Raw genomic sequence first — 10,218 nt, forward strand, 5'->3', positions numbered from 1 at the left:
TATTGTTTTTCTTTCTCACATGGACAATATGCATGACCCATATTAGGAATTCTAGTATATATATATCTATATATATATATATATATATATATATATATATATATATATATATATATATATATATATATATATATATATATATATATATATATATATATAGATATATATATGTATGTATGTATGTATGTGTTAGCAACATTGTTGGGGGGGGAGGGGGGCGGGTGGGGTGAATCAATATTTCAGTCCCAATTTAAATTTACTTAACTTATGCTTTCCTTTGACAGTTATATTGGACTATTATTTCATTAGAAGTAACACATGATCCAAATTAAGAATAAAATCATATAAACCATAAAGCACAACAATCTCATATGGACACTAAATTTCAGGTGGAAACCCAACATGGTAGAAAACCACTGTTGTTGTCATTATGCCTTCTTAATTTATTATATAAAGTCTTCTTACATTTTGTACTCACGCAGACTCTTGCCATCACATAGGCTCCTACTTGCAAGAGGCTACATCCTCCACAAATTCTCTAGCACCTATTGGAAGGAAGCTCCTACTCCTTGATCAAGTTTACCAGCTCCTACTCCCTTACAGAAGGCTACAACCCTTAGCACCTTCGTGGACCACGTTTCAAAATTTTCCCACTAGATCCACCTATCTCAATCGACCATCAAAAACATGCAGGCCACCACCCACACTAACCTTATACCAAAATACCAAACAATGAATCACTGAATAACTGAATACTAAATTATTGAATAATGAATACCAATATGCCAATCACTGAATCACTGAATAACCAATTATTGAATACCAAACCATTGAATACCAATTTGACCTCCGCAACAATATCACTAATCAAACCAATATATACCAATGCGGACCTTCCTAACAACATTGTCAATACTAAGTCAACCAAGCCATAACATTGCCAAGCCATGCCAAGCCAAATCCTATCAAGTACCATGTCAAACCCTAACCAACCAATCTTGTCAACTGCCAAGCCATATATCCATCAACTCTGACTATATCAACTCAAGCCAATATCCTTCATCAAATCATCATTAGAACCCACACCCAAATACTAAGTCAACTGTAAAGCCAAATCCCATTCACAAAATACCATTTACCAAGTCATACGTTTTCAAGTATTATGTCCAACTCCTTGCACACAACCAAGCCATCTAATGTATTTAAATCATATCTCAATATGCAATATCACTGTCAAGAAACAAGCTCATCACATCAACATCATGATAAAGGAACAAGAAAAAACAAGTCATTAATGATTTATGTTATATCACTATCAAATAGTATCAAGCAACAATAAAAACCCAACAAGATCTACCAATCTCAATGTAAACTCGAGTTTCACAAAGTACCATCATCATGCTCGTAATCCTTGATGACAACCAACTTCAAATATAAGACAAGCAACAACATTATCCCTTGTCACAACATATAATTAAAACATATAAGCCTTTTCCAAATAGATCTCATTCATTATGAGATTCAAATGAACAATGTAAATCAACAAAAATTCAATTAATAATCTTGCAAGCATACTGGATCTCTTCATTTTATCCATATACAAGTGTGCCATATATAATAAGACAAGTCACACTTTTATTTCTGCAAAACCGCAGTCATCATTCAAATCATAATCAAGGACTGAACCATACTCTTCATGACATCAATATATAGACTCAAGCATAAGAAGAAACATTGTTTTCATCTTTGTCTTCAAGTCACTTCCAGCATACAAGATTCACCATATAATTTCATTAGACAAAGAAACTTCTCACTATCAATTGTGTATATAAACCTATGCCCTAGGTTGTAGACCTCTCTATCAACAAATCAATTATTAGAGGACAAGTAGCAACATATAAACCTTATGTCTATTTAGTCAAGAGATTGGTCGTGCATTCTAATATCAGATAACCAAAAAATATTCAAAGTAAAAAGGCTTTATTTCATTGATACAAGACGATTATCTACAAAAATAAATCATAACAATATTGCATACTCTTTATCATCTGTCTTTGCATATAACTTTCAACAATCTTTCAAATCAATGAAAACTTCATATACAAAACACTCCCTAAAGTCACTGCAACTGATCTCAAAACCCTGTAACAAATAAGAAACTCATACTATCAAACATCTCATTGATCTCTGCCTAACGTTGATCTATGAAGTTAATATAAATAGGGTAGATCTAAACAAAATATTCATAGACATATGCACATTATTTAGAAAAATAACTCATTCATTTCTTCCAATAGAGATCTACTCCATTCACCCTCCATTACACCCACAAAAATTATATTAGAGGGTAGATCATAATGCTACATCATATCCATGCACCCTCGTGCATTCCTTTTCAACAAACTTTCACTGAATTGCTCATATAATGCACACAAATGACTTCCATTCACTTCTCTTTTATAGTCCCATGATCTCCTCAGTACCATGGGAAGAAACCAATCTTTTCCAAATACCACAGGCAAAGACTAATGTAGTCATTGATGGTAAAGTGGATCATGTTAATAAAATCCCACACACACAATTCCATGGGAAAAAACCTTAGTTTCACTCTTAGTTTTCTATTTTTTCCACCTATAGGAATGGCCTCACGGACGATGAAGGAAATTCTTGGCTGTAACTGCCTTGTGAATGAGTCTTCCAACACGCCTCGAGGCCCACCATACTCCCCAGTCCAACCAAAACCACAATCTCACTTACATATTAGGCAATGGAGGTGTCCACAAACTATAGTTATATCAATTAAAACATAACCAAAACATTTATAAACCTCACATAATATATTGTGTATATTACACCCTAAATCCATGCTGGACTTATATATATATATATATATATATATATATATATATATATATATATATAGATATATCAAATGTAAATGAATAAATATAAATATAAAACCAAAACAACCCTATAACGTACGACATGTTATATGTATATATTTACGCTATAAGGCGTTTTCCTCTGGGAAGAACACCCCAAGCTGCCACTTTGTACCATTTAGCACCGTCGATATTGTGTTAGACGATTGAAATATTATGCACCATCGGATGAGTTGGTTAGGGTATGTTAGTTGGAACATTTCCTAGTTAATCACTCCACTGCTGGATGGGTTTTGGTTTTGGGGACTCTCAGTTTAGGGTTTGTGATCTACAACTCACATATCTACGATGGTTAATGACTACATCCGTGAGGCCCCTCCCCGTCATACAAGGGTTCATTCCCCCACATGTCTTTATGAAAAATGACTATGTACTTTGCTACAAATGTCCAACTGTTTCCATATATAACTTCACTTACTTCCACGCTTTATTCATAGATAGTGTTTCAATCCGCGTCAATGGGTTTTTAACTTTTCTCCAAGGTTTCTTTGATGGCCCGAGAGAGTCACATCGATTGTGAACACAACTGGTTTAAGATGTAGGGTTCAAAACATGACTTGAGAGAGTCATAGTGGCTGTGACCATATTCTCTCAAAGACCTACAGTTTTCCTCGCGGCTCAAGACACCCACAATGGCTGCGATTTTTAAGACCTGGGGTTTAAAATGGTTTCAAAAAATGACATTTCACTGTATTTTTTTAGAAGTTTTCTCATGCCATCACAGACAATTTTTCTAGTGATCGCGACCATGATTGTTGCAGGAGCCATCAGTGTTCGAAGAAACCCAAGTAAGGAATGTGAAGAACAACCCTACACAAAATCTCTGTTATATAATTATAATGCCTGCTATACACTTCTCTGCTATAGATATATAATGACTGTCACTTGTCTATTTTACAGGTTTGGCTCTCTCGGGGTGGCCTGCAGAAATGATTTTCCACTCACGACCATGAATATCACAAGTTCTTCGTTTACATTCTCTGTTACTTTCTTCTATTTCTTCCATAAGCGAGGGCTCAAACTTCATGTCTAGCCCCATTAGGGTCTGGCCGCTAAATATTTTGGAAGCCACGAGCACCATGATTGGGTCTCCTAAATGAATTACATTTTCCTAGAACATGACTTCTCAATCCCCTTGTTAGACGACTCACTTTTTTAGTAATTTCATTTTAATTTGAGGCCACTTTGTAAATAAAATTTATAATGCATCCCCCTTTCAGTAGGGCCTTGTTGCTTAGTCATGTACTGTTTTTTTCTCCATGCTTCCAACAATAGTTTATTACAATACAGGACCCTTCGAGCCATCGATCTCAAGCTGCAAGAATTTGAGAGTTGCAGACTTGAGTTCCAACAGATTGTCTGAGACATTGCCGCTTACAATTTTCCTAGGTGCATCTGCTCTTGAAGAGCTTAGGCTCTCAAATAACCTCATAATAGGGAAAATACTTGTTACATTAGCACAACGCACTACGCTGAAAACCATAAACCGAAGTCTCAATTCTTTGAAAGGTCAGATTCCTCCCGAGCTCAGTCGTCTGAAGAATTTGAAACATTGGATGATGTGATTCAATGGGTTGGAGGGAAAGATCCCTCATGAGCTTAGCAGGTGTATCCAACTCAAGAATTTGATCCTCAACAACAATTTTCTAATAGGGGACATACCAGAAAAAATTGCATATTACAACAATTTAGAAGGGATTTCTTTGATGAGTAACAAGATCACTGGAAAGATTCCCAGGGAATTTGGCAGGCTGAGTAGTTTGGCCATTCTGCATTCTTTGGTTTGAATTTACATGTATTTTTCTCCTTATTTGAAGCTATGATCATATTTCTATTTGTTTTTTGGATGGTCCCCTAATAGCCCTGCCTCCAGTGAATGGAAACCTTTCATTTTCTGATTTTGGCATTTTGAGCGCATTTTTTACAACAACTTCCTTTGAACCCAAACACTTTACATTTGGCTTTCCATGGAGCACGTCTTTTCCATGAAACAAAAACATGTCTTATTTTTTGAAAGAGAAACATAATGAAATATTATAGTGTTTCCATCTTATTTAGTTATTTCAACTAATAATCTATGTTATGTGCATGTTCTTTTAGAAATTGAATAACAGTTTATAGTTCATAAAAAATGGATTTAATGATGCAAACATGAAATTGTGTTTGAATGAGCTAGTCTATATGGTGGATCTATCATTAATTCCAACTCATTTCTTGGCTTTTTTAGGTTTGCAATTGAAGCAAACTTGATTTTGATTCATCATGGAGAGTCATTGTGGAACGAGAAAATATTGTTTACAGGGTGTGTTGATGTACCATTGACGTCATATTTACTTCTGCATTGGTTCAGGCTTAGATGACTGCTATGCTTGCAATGACTCAACACCACAGGAAAAAGGTTAGCACCCAAAATCTCCAAATGAAGACGACTTAAATAATTTTTGTTGGGCACTTCTCTATTTTATTTAGTCACCCTAGTATGAAGTGAAAGGGTAGGTGTTTAAAAGTGTTATTACTTATGGTTTATATTTTCACATTTTGAAAAATTTGAATTTTTCAGTGATGCTAAAACATGTATATCATTGTGGGAAAAATAAGGCATACTCTGTTTAAAATGTAAAATAGACTAATGTGTGCAGTAGTCCTTAACATACTTTTAGTTTCTCTTTTAGTTTCTTTTTCTTCTTAGTTAACTCCAATGTTGATACATTGAATGTCATCCAAACTATTTAGCGCTTCATTACGTGGCTATGGCCCCAAGTCCCTCACTGTTGTGCAAGGGAAACACCACTTACAACTACATTCATTGAATTGGACAGAGATCCATTTCACTATTGGACTCTCTTCACACTAGTAAATGGTGGGGTTTCATAATAGATATTTAGATAAAGATAAGATAATTTTATTTTTGTCCCACAAATGACCTCAATAAATAGGTCGATGCAACTCAAAAGTATAGCCAGTGTAAATTCATAGCAGGAGTGTGAAAATAAATCTTATCACTAATCTATCTAAATCAGGAAATAAGCTAAATAGCTAGCTAATAAAAATAAAAGGCAGTGCGAATACAATATCGTGGTACAGAAATATTTTCAATGACATCTGCTGGAAAGTAATTTGTTAACAAATGAAAGAAAATGAAGGGATTGTTTTTCAAATTTAAACAGGCAAATGCATATCGATCTTGAAGCATTCTTCTTCCTATTCCCTTGTTTTTGCAGTAATTCTCATCCAAATCTGCTATTTCTACTCAATTAGCTCAATTATATGGGATTTCATTACAAAAATCTTCCCAGCTAACACAATTAATAACATCCAAAGTGGTTATAACTTCGTTATCAGGAAATTTTCCATGTGCTTTAGAAGTTGCAAGGGAAAAAATACATATGTGTTCATTCTCTAGTTTGGATAAGATCATTTTCAGTCTCAACTCTTTTAAAATAGTTGGGTTGAATGACATCTTTCATACAACACATAGTCTACTGTCATACATGTCATTCTATTCAATGATAGCTAACAATTTTTGTCATTCTATTCAATGAAGTGGAAATGTCAAAATGTTTTTGGATTTTCTAGTATGCTAAAGGTATGTTGCTTGATCTAGCAACTGAGAAACTAGAGTTGCCTATTTTTTAAATAAGTTGTCTTCAAATTGAATTGCCTAGAAAATGTGCTCCTTTAGGCCTTAAGCTTTTTAATATAAACGAAGTTGTATTTTGACTTCTGATATCGTTAACCTTTCCCTCAATTTTGATCATCATAGTAAAGATGGTTTCAACAACACAAAGTGAGTCCCTTATTTGTTGTTCGATTTGATTTGTTTTTTTTCTTAAACTATGGTTCTAGGAAAAGCAGGTCCTTATACTTTTATATCATTTGTCTATTGCAAATTGACATTCAATAATTGAAAGTAGGTTTTAACTTGGTTCTTATCTCTTCTATTACTAAATGCATTTTTTATTCTGAGAAATAATATTTATATGTTCGTTGAATATCAAATTTAAGTAACATAATAAATTGATTAAAATTTTCATTCACATGTTAGAGAACTCAGTTATTATTGAACCCCATAATACATATAATTATGTTGAACTGATCTTTGGAAGTGGGCATATGATGATGTGAATCTGTCCCGGAGCCTGGAGGGAAATTGTGGATGTCCTAATCAGTGTTTCAGGAACTGTCCCCCCCACCCCTCATGGATCAAAACCCAAAACCAAAGCCTGTACAGATTTGTGGGAAAACCACAAAGTGGTATTTTGGAAGCATGGTTTGCCTGAAAAAATGTGCTTCCTAGACCTGCAGAACCATGATGGTTCTGTTTGTGGTCCTAGAACAATTCCACTGTGGTTTCAAAACCGTTCTCGAACCCCTCTACATGGTTCAGCAGGTGACATTTTTTTTCTCCTTGTGGTTTAAGTTGGGCCTAGGGTGAGCTATGGGAAAGGGAGTATGAGGTTAAAAGACCTCTTCCCCTCTATTTTCCTCATTCTTTCATCTTTGGCTTGATCTTGGATAAGAGAGGAGAAGATATCTTGGAGAAGACAGGAGATAGCAAGCTTTTGAGATCATATTTGTGAGCACGGTTCCTAAGCAGTGTTGGAACCCACCTGCATGGTTCTGTGGGTGCATTTTTTTCTTTTTTTGACTTGTGGTTTAAGTGAGGCCTAGGGCGAGTTAGGGGAAAGGGAAGATGAAGTTAAAAGGCCTCTTCCTCCTCTCTTTTCCTCATTTTTTCATCTTTTTCTTGAGCTTTGAGAAGAGAAGAGATAACAAGCTTTTGAGATCACATTTGTGAGAGGATTGAGGATGGAGTGAAGGAGAGCTTGGAGGATTGAAGAAGAAGTATCTTGGAGGAGTCTATAGATGATAGATTAGAATGCTAGACTTTAGCGTTATGAATTTGAACTTTGGAGTCTTCCTAGTTCATTGTGCAGTTGGTGGTGGCCAGGTGGGCTATTTTGTAAACATTATTATTCGGTCATGACTCGTGTTGACAGTTTCTCACTTGCTAGATAAGTTATTTGAATGTTTTATCTTATAAATGTCTACTTTCTGTTATATGCTTAAAATTTTGATACTTCCTAAGTTTCTACCTTCTGTTATTTGTGATATGCTTAAAAATTTGATGTATGTTTGTAATTACTAGAATCTAGATGGTTGATGCTTGAATTATTAATAATTGATATACAATGAATGTCGTATATGTGTGTGTGTGTGTGTGTGTGTGTGTATGCCCGTGTGTGTGTGTGTGTATGTGTGTGTGTGTGTGTGTGTGTGTGTGTGCGCCCGTGTGTGTGTGTGTGTGTGTGTGCTTATGAGACACTTTGCTTCCAAAAAGCATCCCTGTTTCATGCAACATTGGTCCTCATCATGGCAAGGTTACAACTTTGGGGATTTCTAGTTGCCCACAATTTTAATATAATCTGACTATATTACTAGAAGGATTCTACGTCTGGTTTTCATAGTTTAGACAGAAAAACTCTATCATGATGTGCTACAAGACTGAAGCTTGAACAATTCAATGAAATTAGTTAAGGTACCAATGATAATACATAATGAGACTTAGTAGGGAAAGGCATGGAGTACACTATACAACAAAGATACTAAGAAACAATCTATTCCAGTAATAACAGCTTGGCAACTCAATGAGCACATGTAAAATACTTTTGGACTTTCTTTTTCGTGTTTTTATTTTATCATATACTGTTGATTAGGTCTATTTCTAAATTATTATGACTATTCCAAGCGTAGATTTTCAATGAAATGTAGGTATGGTGAATTGCAAGGCCTCAATAAACAAGAGACAACTGATAGATTTTGGAAGGAAAAGGTCCATCAATGGCATCGTAATTATGATATCCCTCCTCCAAATGGTGAGAGCCTTGAGCTGTGTGCAAAACGAGCTATTTCCTACTTCAAAGAACATTTATAGAAAATTGCTTGCACTTTCATTGTAGTTGTTTATTTTCTTTTACTGATCTTTTACGGAGTGGTAATGGTAGCTAGATATGACTGTCAGTGTCTATTGGATTTCTTTTCTTTATATTTTTGAATTGGTGGTCATAAGGAAAATTCAATTTTAATATTTGTGAAATCGTTATTGGCCATTTATCTCCTTTGGACTCACATCACTTCCACACCACGCTAAATATAACTGTATGGATGGATGTAGTTTGCTTAGAGGATTGGGGCCTCCATTATCTACATAATGAAAACCACCATAATTCTTGTTTTGTTTGTTTGAATTCTTTTGAGCAAAGGAGACATTGTAACATCTAGGTATATGCCTTCACAGATTGTGCCTCAACTTCATTGTGGGAAAAATGTGTTGATTGTTGCTCATGGAAATTATTTGCGGTCTATAATAATGTATTTGGGCAAGTTATCTTCTCAGGAGGTCTATTGATCATATAACATGCCTCTAGATTATGGTCTCTTCATTACAAATTCTTTTAGGATTATGATATTCTTCTTTTGTTCTATCCAACTTTTTCTAGCGATCAGAGTTGACTTGAAGTTTTCAATAGCACAGGTTATAAGTCTTGAGCTATCCACCGGAGTCCCCATGCTTTATATCTTCAATGAAGGCAAATTTCTTAGAAAAGGAAGTTCTATTGGACCTTTAGAAGCTGTATTTTATGCCGTTACAAAGTTATAATTTATCTTTCATTATATCATCTCATCTACAGTGTTAGTTGTCCCACAAAAATGTCATTGATTTATGCTAATGTTAACTTAATAAGAATATATTGAAACTACTTTTAATATATCTTTGTTACTGTGGATAGAAATTGAGTCATCATGAATTGGTGTGATGCAGAATTTGGCTCTTTACAGGCAAAATTTGGATGAGTTGTTGTAGGTCTCTGTTGCGAGCCTGAGACTGAGCATGAGACTGAGCCAGAGCGAAATGTTGGAAGTAATACACACCTACATGCGGACACTTAGTTAGAGCATGGGACTACATGCAAGATTCATTCTGCATGATTTACTCCCTGATTTGCTCCTTCTTTAACTCCGCAACTGGTTAGTTCTTCTGCATGATTTACTCCCTAAGTTTCTCCTTCTTTAACTTCGCAACTGGTTAGTTCTTCTGCATGATTTACTCCCTGATTTGCAACCTTCTTTCACTCCGCAACTGGCTAGTTCTCTCTGGAACTTGTTGTAGGTGTTGAGTCTTCTCATTGATCACCACTATGGTGCATTACCTTGGGATCCTCACCCAGTAATGTTATATCATGAGCATTGTAACCTATTTTCTAATGAATCATTC

At 35.1% G+C, this 10,218-nt stretch overlaps 1 pseudogene; it reads left to right on the forward strand.

The window, feature by feature from the left end:
* The window catches only part of LOC149180573 (2,3-bisphosphoglycerate-dependent phosphoglycerate mutase 1-like), a 50,954-nt pseudogene extending 41,147 nt beyond the window's left edge, over positions 1-9,807 (forward strand).
* The last annotated feature ends 411 nt before the right edge of the window (positions 9,808-10,218 follow it).

Source organism: Pinus tabuliformis, chromosome 3_2 (assembly GCF_031772625.1).
Source record: "Pinus tabuliformis cultivar Carrire ecotype Pingquan chromosome 3_2, CPIR1, whole genome shotgun sequence".
In the NCBI taxonomy this organism is placed as follows: Eukaryota; Viridiplantae; Streptophyta; class Pinopsida; order Pinales; family Pinaceae; genus Pinus; species Pinus tabuliformis.